Source organism: Lactuca serriola, chromosome 3 (genome assembly GCF_051521515.1).
Source record: "Lactuca serriola cultivar US96UC23 chromosome 3, Lser_US96UC23_V15, whole genome shotgun sequence".
In the NCBI taxonomy this organism is placed as follows: domain Eukaryota; kingdom Viridiplantae; phylum Streptophyta; class Magnoliopsida; order Asterales; family Asteraceae; genus Lactuca; species Lactuca serriola.
Genome location: NC_136410.1, coordinates 95,736,249 through 95,748,328, shown reverse-complemented (window position 1 = coordinate 95,748,328; position 12,080 = coordinate 95,736,249). Strand labels below are relative to the sequence as shown.

Genomic DNA, 12,080 nt, shown 5'->3' with positions numbered 1-12,080 from the left:
TTGAAGGTTTCCTTGGGCTCGGCGAGTCTATTCTTGGACTCGGTGAGTCAGGTCGCGAAACCCCAAACCCTTCGAGTTGAAACTCGAATCAGTGAGTCGGATGGAGACTCAGCGAGTTGGACAGGTTAGGACTCGGGAATAGTTGACCCGGCGAGTCATGGACTGACTCGGCGAGTCGAGTCACGAATAGAAAGATCCTGAGCATATGAACTCGGCGAGTTATTAGGATGACTCGGCGAGTAGGGTTGACCTGGAAGGTTGACTTTGACCAGGATTTTGACCTTGACCAGAGATGACCTAGTTGACCTTTGGAGGTCAGTTGGATTAAGTGTTATTTTGGCATTGGTAGCTCGAGGAGCTAGTGGAGCAGCAGTTTGGAGTCAGAGGTCAGGTAGCAGTCAAAAGGATTAGCAGCATCAGTTCAGCAGTCTCAGGTGAGTTTCCTTCCAGTAGGAACGGGTCTAAGGCCACAATGCCGACCCGTTTAGCTAGTAGTAGTTTCCGGATTTTGATTTGATGCAATATTTAGTATGTTTGATGCCTTCGTGGCTCAGAGAGGAATTATGTGTTATGTGTTCCGGGCCACGGCCCGATGTACTATGCAGTATATGTGTGTTCATGCTAGTTGATATGTTTATGTTATGTTCTGTTCAGTTAGCCCGGACTTCGGTCCGATGCAGGGGACAAGGTCCCAGTTAGTCCGGACTTCGGTCCGATGCAGGGGGCAAGGCCCCAGTTAGCCCGGACTTCGGTCCGATGCAGGGGACAAGGTCCCAGTTAGTCCGGACTTCGGTCCGATGCAGGGGGCAAGGGCCCAGTTAGCCCGGACTTCGGTCTGATGCAGTGGGCAAGGCGCAGCATGTGCTTTATATGTTATTGTATGGTATGTGGTAGATTGGGGGAGCTCACTAAGCTTCGTGCTTACGGTTTTTCAGTTGCGGTTTCAGGTACTCAATTTTCAAAGGAGGAGCTCGGGAAGATTGCAGTGCACACACCATAGGTAGTTAACCTGGGAAAGTTTGACTCTGATAATGATAATATGTTTTGAATTAATACTCGAAAATTATGTTATGACTTATGATACAGTTTTTATAAATATAATTTAGTATTGTTTTTAAAGAAATTTTTAGTTGTGATTTTTGGGTCGTTACAAGTGCAAGGATTTAAGGGGGTGCCGGGATTCGAACCCAGGACCTCTAGGTCATTGCCACAGCGCTTTACCAACTCAGCTAGGAGACACCTTCGAGAAATTGGAACGATACAGAGAAGATTAGCATGGCCCCTGCGCAAGGATGACACGCACAAATCGAGAAATGGTATCAGAGCTAGGGCACGGGTCGATGTGTTCGACGGGGACGTCGAACCCTATAATGGGGGGTGAAAGTGGGTTAGATCTGATCCCACATCGGCTGGGAAGGAGAATAAAGCATTCCTTATAAGGGGTGTGGATACCTTCCCTATCACAACGCGTTTTAAAGCCGTGAGGGCAGCAGATCCCATAAGAACTCTGCAGTTAAGCATGCTCGGGCGGGAGTAGTACCAGGATGGGTGACCCCCTAGGAAGTCTTCGTGCCGAGTGGCCCAAAGCGGACAATATTGTGATACATGCCAGAGGAGGATGTTACAAAAATTCACATTCTTCTTCGTCAAGCGGGTCAAAGGGACTACAATCTTAGAGAAATCCTATATAAATCTCTAATAATACCCCAAAAGGCACTTGAAGCTTCGAATCTCGGATGGGTTCCTCGTAACCTCCAATTGCATCATAGCCTTGATCTTGGCTGGGTCGACCAATATATCCTTCTAATTGACGATATGCCCCAAGAACTGAGTCCTGAAGGTTTTCTTCTACACATCATTATCCCTAAACCTCATCTGATGGTACCTCGATGACAAATCAATCTTGGAAAACCAAGATGCACCCTGGAGCCGGTCAAGTAAATCATCAATACTTGGGATTGGGTAGCGATTCTTCATCGTTAGTTTTTTAAACTCCCGGTAGTCAATGCACATCCTGTGTGAACCATCCTTCTTTTTCACAAATAGGATTGGTGCTCCCCACGGAGAAATGATCGGGCAATTAAAACCCATATCTAACAGCTCCTGAAGCTGCGTAGAGAACTGCTGCATCTTTGGTGGTGTCGGGCGATACGGTGCCTTCGCCATTGGGGCCGCACCAGGAACTAAATAAATCTGAAACTCAACTTGAATCTTAGGAGGCACTACTGGTAACTCTTCAGGAAACACACCGGGGAAATCCAAAACAATGGATACCTCACTTAGCGTCGTCGTGCCCTCCCCCAAGTATCCGCCACATAAGCCAAATTACCTAAAAAACCGTGTTGAAGATACCTCCTCGCCCTCATAGTCGAACAGAGAGTCGGCCTATACGAAGTTCCCTCACCAGGGAATAACCAGTTCTTCCCTACTCGGGGGTGGAACTCTCACTAGCTGGCGCTCATAGTCAATCATTGCCCTGTTCAGGCCCAACCAATCCATCCCAATGATAACTTTTGATCCTTGTAGAGGAATCGACACCAAATCAATAGAGTACCTCTCACTAAACAGATTCAAAACACACCCACGGTGAACCATCAAAGCATTCAAAAATGGTCATCCGCAATCTCCACCTCGAATGGGTAGTCCAAAATCTTGGGAAAATCACAAAACTTCTTGCTAAGTTCAAGAGATACAAAGGATCGGGTAGCACCTGAATCAAACAGAACATGAGCAGTCATACCATTAACCAAAAATGTCCCTATACAAGATCAAATATAATCATAAGCATAAATAAGGAAAGAAATAAAAGATAAGAATAAGTCACATACCTATAACCATATTTGGTGTTGCATGAGCCTTATCGGTGGTCAGCTGAAATGTGCCGCTCTTCACCACAGGAGCCTCCGCCTTGCCATGGCGGCCAACAATAATCCTCAAGGTGGCAGGCGTAGGCACCACTACTGCTCCCCTTGACAATCTCGGACAATCGTACTTTTTATCGCCGATCAGATTATAATGAAAGAAAATCATAGCACCCCTAGGATAGTCCCTGCTTATGTAACCTGGCTGATCACAACTGAAACATATTGAACCTGTCAATCGACAATCCCCACCATATGTCTTGTCGCAACGACTGCGGCCCTATTGGCCTCTGGTGCGTGAATCAGAAGTCGTGGGCCTCTTAACCTGGCCCGCCGTTGTCTCTAGCTGGTTGGACTTCCGCTTCGTCTAAAGCTCCAACTTAATCTCCCGCTCACGGGCCTTCTCAGTCATATCATTTAGTGTCTTGCACCCCCCAAAAGCTCACAAACTCCCTGATATCCTCTCTCAACATGTCATGATATCTTGTCTTCTTTATCTCCTCACCTGCAACGTACTATGGAACCACCAAAGACCTCTCTCGGAACTTGGCGGTGATCTCAGCTATAGTCTCAGTAGTTTGGCGAAGGTCCTGGAACTCCCTCGCCAGCTACTGCACCTCAATAGATAATGGAAACTCCCTCTGTAACCTCGAAACAAAATCTTTCCAAGTCATGACTGCTACGGCCGCAGATCCGATAGCCCGGTCAACCTCATCCCACAAATCTCGTGCTCGGTCCATCAACAGGCAGGACGCAAATTCCACATTTTCCCCCTCAAGGAAAAAACTCATCCATTGAGCATTATTCATGTCAGCGATCTACTACCAACTAGGGATGGCGTCCTTAGCCTCAAAGAACTTAGGAGCTCCACAAGCCATGAACTCTTGAAATGAGGGAGTTCGAGCTCCTATCTAGCTTGCATTAATATCAGGTTGAAAAGACATGAGCCTCTCATCCATCAGCTCCATAATCCGCACTTTGATGGTACCAAAAACATAAGGGTGGCCTCTAAAATTCTGCAAGTGACCTCAGCCACAATGAACTCGCGCAATCGCTTATCGATCGGTTTTGCGCATGAGCCAGAACGAGAGCCAGAAACTCCTCGAGTAGTCATTACCATACTCAAACTGAAAAACAACATATAAATAATCAACATATGACTCAAGGGAATTCTCACTACATAGGACTCCCTAGAGTCTCCAACTTTGTTCTTGTCTCAGGTATAGATCCTATGTTTCCAGTAGTACTAGCCCAATACTACCTTTCACGACTTTCTTTACCCTCCTCAAGAATCGTCCTGATTCCTCTAAGTCACCACACTAGAACCATACACTAATCCTATGCTAAGAAGAAACATATCCTAAACATTCCTCAGAATCCTCAACTCCCACCGCTTGCAATACCGAGAAACTCAATAAACATCGTTGGTTACCTTATGCATGCAAGTTATACACAAATTAGAATCATACAGACTGTTACATGATGACTCTACGCTAAGTCCACAACCAAACAAGGAATAGGAAATGAGTCCAAATCAATCATTCTAGGGCTATATGGTCCTAGTCATATACAAATTTGAAAGCATATACTTAGCAATTAACTAAGCTGATATCAATTCCAAGTAATACATAGCATCAAATTCCCCTAGCCTATAAGGCATCACAAAAATCAGGAAATTCTATCATACGATTCCTGAAGGTATCCTTAGACTTAACTTAGCATGGAATTTCATATTAAGGATGCTAATCATAACACACGGGTATGGGTAATTTGTGAGCCACTTGAGCTCGGTTGATTGCACACATCACACCCCCTTTTTCTTAATAAAAATCTTTTTAGAACTACAATTTCACTTTCATTTAAAAAAATTATCATTTCCTTGGTTTGAGATCTGATACTCTAGAAAGTGTGCCTGAATCCCTCAAAAGAAGGCTCTGATACCAACTTGTAATAGCCCAAGAATAGTGATAAAGTTTTTCATTGAAAGACAAATAATTTCATTCATTAATTGTTTAAAAAAACCATCACCAAAATTATTATCCAAAATATCAGAGTATAATTATTCAAAATGCAGAAATCATGAGGGAGGATATTATGTCATCAAGTCGTGCCCTTCAACTTCAAACCATAATTACCTTAAACCATAAAATGTTATAAACACAAAGCTTAGCGAGTTCCCCAAAGTACCACATACTAGTCATACAAATGGGCTTAACCTTGGGTATATTCCAACCGAACATACACATATAGGGCCCTCCCTAGGGTATATTTCAACCCGATCAACAAATATGGGCCCGACCCTGGGGTATCTTTCAACCTAATCATACAATAGTGGGCCTCGCCCTGGGGTCTATTTTAACCTGAACATAAGATAGTGGGCACCGTCCTAGGATTTATTTAAATCCACCATACGAAGACATACAAGCCACATAGCAGTTATCATCCTAAATTACACAATAATGACCTAGCATTAGTGCCTTTGATCCATGGATACAGTGAGAAAAGTCACCTCACAATCGGATGAAAAAGATAAACAACACGCTGCTCTGAAAATCGACTCTACCGATCACCTTCAAGAATAACGTTGACCTAAACTTAGAATACAGCTCAAACTACCCAAAATACCCCTAGCTCAAACTTTTGGTCAAAGTTAATGACAAATTCAACCGAGTGAACTCGTGGAGTACGCTGGCGTACTTAACATGTACGCGGGGTGTACTATGTGTTTGACCAAAATCAAGGGGCTGACCACGTATGCGCAATGTACCCCTTCGCACGCCCAGTGTACGCGGCTGCCACCCATCCATTCCACTAAGAACTTAATCCTTAAGCTCTTTTGTCCAAACTTCAGATCTAGCCCTAAAAAGGCATCATCAATCATAAAGTTTCCAACTTTATGATCTTATGGCTAACAAGTGCCCAAAACTAAAAGCCCAATCTTCTTAACTCATTAAGACATCCTAGATCATGCATGGAAAGAAACTAATGGCCAAGATCACATTTTTATGACTTAACATACCCTAAAACCTCTGAAAAGACAACTCAAATGTCCTAGGGTATTCCATACTTACAAGGATCAAGATTTGGGACAAAAGGTGCCAAATTTAAGCTAGAACAAGATCTTAATGAAACATTCATCAAGGTTGGAGCTTTATGCCTCCAAAAGATGAACAAGAGAGAGTAGTTGACGAATCCAAAGCCTTGAGTGAAGTACCACAACTTCAAGGTTTTATTTCACCTCCAAAAGCTCCAAAATGACACCAAAATACTCTCTATGCTTCAAAATGCACTCGCACACTTTAGGGTTTCAAAATGAGGAATGAGGCTAGAGTTAATAGAGAGTATTATGCCATAAAGATGTTTAAATAGGGTCCAAACCCTAAAAACTAGGGTTTGCACCCTGGCTACGTACACCCTGCGTACTCAGCGTACGCCCACCATACGTGTGCATGGACAACAACTACGAAAATGCCATTAGGGACTAACTTTGCAAACAAGTCACAATCCAATGGTCAAAATGGAATACCTAAAAAATAAAGATATTACACCTTTTTATTCACCTTTTGATCTAGATGATGATTAAACCATTTCCGCAACAATCATTTGTATTACTCGAACACCATGCAATGAGTAGTGTTGTTTAACGCCTTGGCCACCCCTAAATTGAAACCATATCTCGAAAACATGAACCTCCCCCCCCCCCCCCCCTTCTTTTTTTTGTTAACCCATTTTTTCATCTGAAGTTAAACAAAAAGAAAACCTAATTTTATGTACACCTACTATAGTTGTCCGATATCCAAATTTAAAATATGCAAACATTTCCATTAAAAATAACACCATTGATATCTACCATTTAGCAATGAAGGTGTAAAAATCCACAAAAGAGCCTAAATGGAACTAAATCTAGAATGGTAAAATAGTTAAGACTAAAATGAAATACCTTTGATTTGGCTCAATAAATGTAATCAAAGTTTTCTGTAGCCATCTAACTAAACTATTTTATTAAAAATAAGGGCTTATGTTTCTACTGATATGATGATAAATACATGGTTGTGGGGTGCATTAGGATGGTTCTCATGGCATTTGTTGAGGTCATCTAGACATGAATGATAGCGCGCATTTGCATTAACAAGTTATAGAAAAGTGTGAAGCTAGTTAACGATGTTCGATTATATATATATATATATATATATATATATATATATATATATATATATATATATATATATATCTTTTTTAATATTTGCGATGTTGCCCCATACTCCAACGATTTTGTTTTTGTGTAAATATGCCATTGTTTGTTCCTAAGATTCTAAATCCCACTAATTACCCTAGCAAAGAGAGATTCTGGTTCTTTTTTCAGGCGCCACCACCACTTAATGAACAAAGCAATATTTGGAGATCTGATGGAGCCGACCCCCAGTCTCCAATGCGTCTTTGGTGAAGTAATCTTCTCCCATGCCACCCAATTAATTCTTCTGCTATCTTCTGCTCCTCCCCACAGGAATCTACTAAGTATCTTTTCAAGGGACTCTATAACTCCCTTGGGGTCCCTAAAGATAGACAAAAAGTAAGTTGGTAAATTCCCAAGAATATCTTTGATAAGTGTAAGGCGGCCTCTAAATGATAAGGTCTTGGACTTCCACCCAGAGAGTTTAGACTAGAATTTTCCAACAATAGGCTTCCAATATTTAACTTGATTCATGTTCACACCAACAGGAATGCCAAGATAAACGGCATAGACCCCGCCTCACAGCCTAGGATACTCGCCCCTTGTGATGTTTCATTCTCTAAAGCACTGATACCAAATACTTTTGATTTATTAAATTTACCTTAAGCCCCAACGACACATGGAAGCACTTGAGGATTCGTGCAAGGTTCTTGAGATTGACTTTTGACCACTCGCCTAATAACAATGCGTCATCTGCATTGAATAAGTGGGACTATACTAGACCGTTCCCGGGGATTTGGATGCCCTGAAAAATTCTGTTTTCAATCGCCGATTTAAGATTTGGGTTCAAACCTTCCATAGCTATGATGAATAACAATGGTGAGAGTGGGTATCTGTGACATCCCCAATTTCACGGACAGAAAAGACCAATTTGTTTATGCTTTATTTTTAAAATCAAAGTAATCTTTTAAAGAAAACAGTGGCAAAATTTGTTCCCAAAACAAAATATGATAAAGATTATCAAAGCATTTCTTTAAAGAAGTGTATTTTCATTATATAACAAAATCTCGGGATTTCATGTTCAATACAGACCAAAAGAACAAAACATAACAAAATAGACCTTAAAATAGTTATTCATAACTACTGGCCTATAATCCAAAATCTCTCGTCAAGTCCACCAACTTATACTCTTGTGCCATTACATGTAATGCAAAGAAAACTGAGTGGGTCAGGCTTGGGAGCTTGGTGAGCATATAGGGTTTTCAACCCAAAATAATATAATTATTATATTTAATTATCAAACAATCAATCCAATTACCCACCCCCATTATCTTCCTTTATTTCATAGAGATTTACCCTAAGAACCGATTACCCTTCTCCCATTAATTCCTAAGAATTGCCCTAAGGAATTGGCACAATGTCTAGTGCTGGCATGGATCTTTGATTACCTCTGGTGAACACGCAGTTCAAAATAATAATGAACACCTAGTTCGAGAACACCCATTGAACACACTCCATTAAATAATACCTAATGAACACCTAGTTCAAAAACACCTAATGAACACTTAGTTCAAAAACACCTAATGAACACTTAGTTCAAATATCCCTGGCGAACACAAAGTTCAAAACACCTAGTGAACACTTAGTTCAAATATCCCTGGTGAACTCAATCACCTAAGGAAACAGAGTACGAAAGCTCCTAGTTCAAACCACGTGATAATAATGTATATCTCGATCCTGCAAAACCATTACTATTATTAACACATATAAATCATATTTCTAAAACAATCTATCCCATCCCGTCCATCCCCACATACTGACCCTATACAATGATCTTACGAGATCTAGCCTAAGGAATTGATATGAACTACAACTAACGAAGCTGCTTCGGAAATTCCCTGGCAGCAAACGAGGATCAATAAAGACATCAAATGAGGGGAATGGAATAAGTTTCACCACGAACCTTTGTTCGTAAAAGAAAGAACCACAAGACAGTTAAGTCAAGGGTAGTTATCTAGATAACAATGCCTAGGCGTGGTCCGACTATCATGAGGTATTATACCCCCAGACGCTAGATATGCCAACATCGAACTTTGCCTAGCAGTGGCCTGAATACATGAGGTATTTCACCCCCAGACGCACCCTATCCAACAATATAACACTAGACATACCTGGCGGTGGTCTCTTACTGACACACTTTATTAGGCAGTCTACGAAGTTCCCTTAATTACTTCATGAAAGAAAACGCTGACATATGAAGCTCGGTCGATCACCTTATAAAAGAAACGCTGACTCCAAATATCTCTCAAAACAAAAGTATAGGGAAATACTACTAGAGTACTCCTGTACGCTCCCGTGACCGACACACAAAATTGTCAAAAAGACTTTGTACACGATAGTACTTCTGGCACATTATAGTACTCTGGTATGCGAAAGACTCGTACCCGAGAACATAATAGTACCCTGGCACAAGCAGCACCAAAGACAGAGAGATTTAAAAAGAACTTCGTACATAAAATGTACTTCTGTACGTAGGACGTACTCCACCGATCATCAATCTCACAACACACGTACTCTTAATAGGAGACTACCCAAAGTCCGAACTTAATTGAAATAAACATTCCATTAAAGTCTTAACCCATCACTAGGCAAACCTACAATGTTTATAATCAATTTTTGATACTATCTCCGTTTAGGCAATGCTAACTAGTGTATACTTAAAATAGAGTTTTAAGTAATAATATCATATATTCACATCTTAACACATATTGAACCATAACTGATTCCCACGTTGTATATCATCAAATATATCTAACCCGTATTTCGGAAAATAACAAATACTTCACATACATATGTATATTTCATACTTTAATCAATACACGTATTAAAATAATGTTCCTAAAAGGGACTATACACATGATACCTTATTGAATGAACACATAATTCAAAAATAGATAATCCATACTCCTGGATCTAAAATTTACCTCCTTACCTAATCCATATTGTCGGATCTAAAACTAACCTCTTGATCTGATCCATACTCTCGGATCTAAAATAACCTCCTATACTGATCCATACTCTCGAATCTAAAACAAGTTTATCTCTTTATCCTTTTATCTCATGGTCCAACCCATCTTTTATCACCTTCCAACAACCTCATCAACTCATGTCCCACCCAACATATTTTTAGATACAAAACACATATATAGTTTAACTCATTAAAACTTATATAATTCATCCGTTCCACAATCATCTCAAATAAACAACAATATATTATACACATAGCACGTATTTGATAGAAAATACTTAATATTTGTGTTAGAAGAAAGTGACTACACACTCACTTGATTAGAAGATGATCGGATAGCACTACGGCTTGTAGAAGTAGTATTCTTCAGTAGATCTGGAAGATCTTCACAAAAATTGGATTCTCGCAGGAAGAGCTTCAACTCGAGAATCGCACTTCTCGGGATCTTTGAGGCTTCGGGACTTGCTTCGGGTCTTGGGAATGATACCGGGGCTTCGGTATATTTCTTGCTCGAAAATCGAGGTAAAACGGGAGAGAGAGAGAAAAGAAAATGTGCAAAGGAATAAGGCAACCTCGCACCCTTTATATAGTGGTTGGATTCACGATTTATGCTAGGCGTAATCTGGATAAGGCCGGTGTCTTGAGTCTATTTGCAAGGATTTTAGAAATTATTTTAGCCATGCAACCGATAAGGCTTATTAGTCTGAATTCACTTAGGAGGGTTGGGTCTTTCACTATGGGAGCCAAAGTGATAAAAGAGGAGTTACACAATCGTGCAATTGATCCTCTATCCTCGAAAAACCTTACAAAGTTCATCACATTATTCAAGATTAAGGACGAGTATACCTTGATTAATTGGAATGCTAGTCCGTCCGGACCTGGTGCCTTGTCCCCACCACACTCCCGTACAACTTTCTTTACTTCTTCATAGGAAAAGGGAGCTTCAAGTCTTATAGCATCCATCATATTGATGGACAGAAAGTTGGGATTGATCAGTTTAGGCCTCGATTTCCACTTCTCCTTAGACTTTTCCGAAAAGAATCTAAACGCCTCATTTTTTATACTTTGCACATCAGATTCCCATCTTCCATTTATCAGAAGCCCTAAGATTTTATTTTTCCGGTTGTTATTATTGACGTACCCATGGAAAAATTTTGTATTTTCGTCTCCATCTATCATCCATTTCATTCTTGCCTTTTGTTTTACATCCATTGCTTCTCTTTTTTCAAACTCCATGATTCTTTTTGTATTGCTGCTCCAAATTGTGGTTTCTTCTCTAGAGAGTGTCCTTATTTCAGCCTCCTTTTCTAGTTTTGATGTTTCTTCTTTTAAGCTAATTAGCTCCTGCTTTCTTTCTTCTATTCAGCTCTCCTCCATTATTTGATAACACCTTTGAGATGTTTCAACTTGGCAGCAAGATACGTATCTACATTCCCATGACCCTAGAATCCTTCCCATGATTTATGCACCACCTCATCTATTCCTTCAATATGCAACCAAGAATTGTAGAACTTAAAGGGACAAGGGCCATAGTCCCCATTGTCTACGAATATAGTGATAAAGCAATGGTCAGATAGCTCCCAGGGATGTGTGATTAGAGTTAGAGAAGGAAAATGATTCAAAAATTTTGGGCATGCGAGAAATCTATCCAACTTACTTAGCTTAGCATCTGCTCTACTCATGAAAGTGTAACATTCACCTCCCATTTAAAAATCATGTATCCCAGCATTGTGAATGGATTCATTGAAGACTCCCGAGCTAGCAGGGCAGAAGGCAGACCTGAACCTTTCTCGTGACGACATTAAAATCCCCCAAAATAACCAGTTTCCATTAATAGCCCTTTTTAGTATTGGAATTACCATTATGTTCATGTTAAAGTATTTTTGTTGCTACTACAAATCGACATGATAATAATAATTTGCCATGATTAAAAGTGGACAAAAAACTGAAAGAAGAGCAATATAGAAAATCAATATCGATTACAAACAATATGACATACCGTAAATCCAATCAACAACGG

General features: G+C 40.4%; 1 non-coding gene across 1 annotated transcript; it reads left to right on the top strand.

Annotated features, from left to right (window-relative positions):
* The first annotated feature begins 1,223 nt into the window (after positions 1-1,223).
* LOC145096573 (U6 spliceosomal RNA) lies at positions 1,224-1,328 on the top strand. Its single transcript, XR_013703948.1, has one exon. It is a non-coding gene; the product is annotated as a U6 spliceosomal RNA (small nuclear RNA).
* The last annotated feature ends 10,752 nt before the right edge of the window (positions 1,329-12,080 follow it).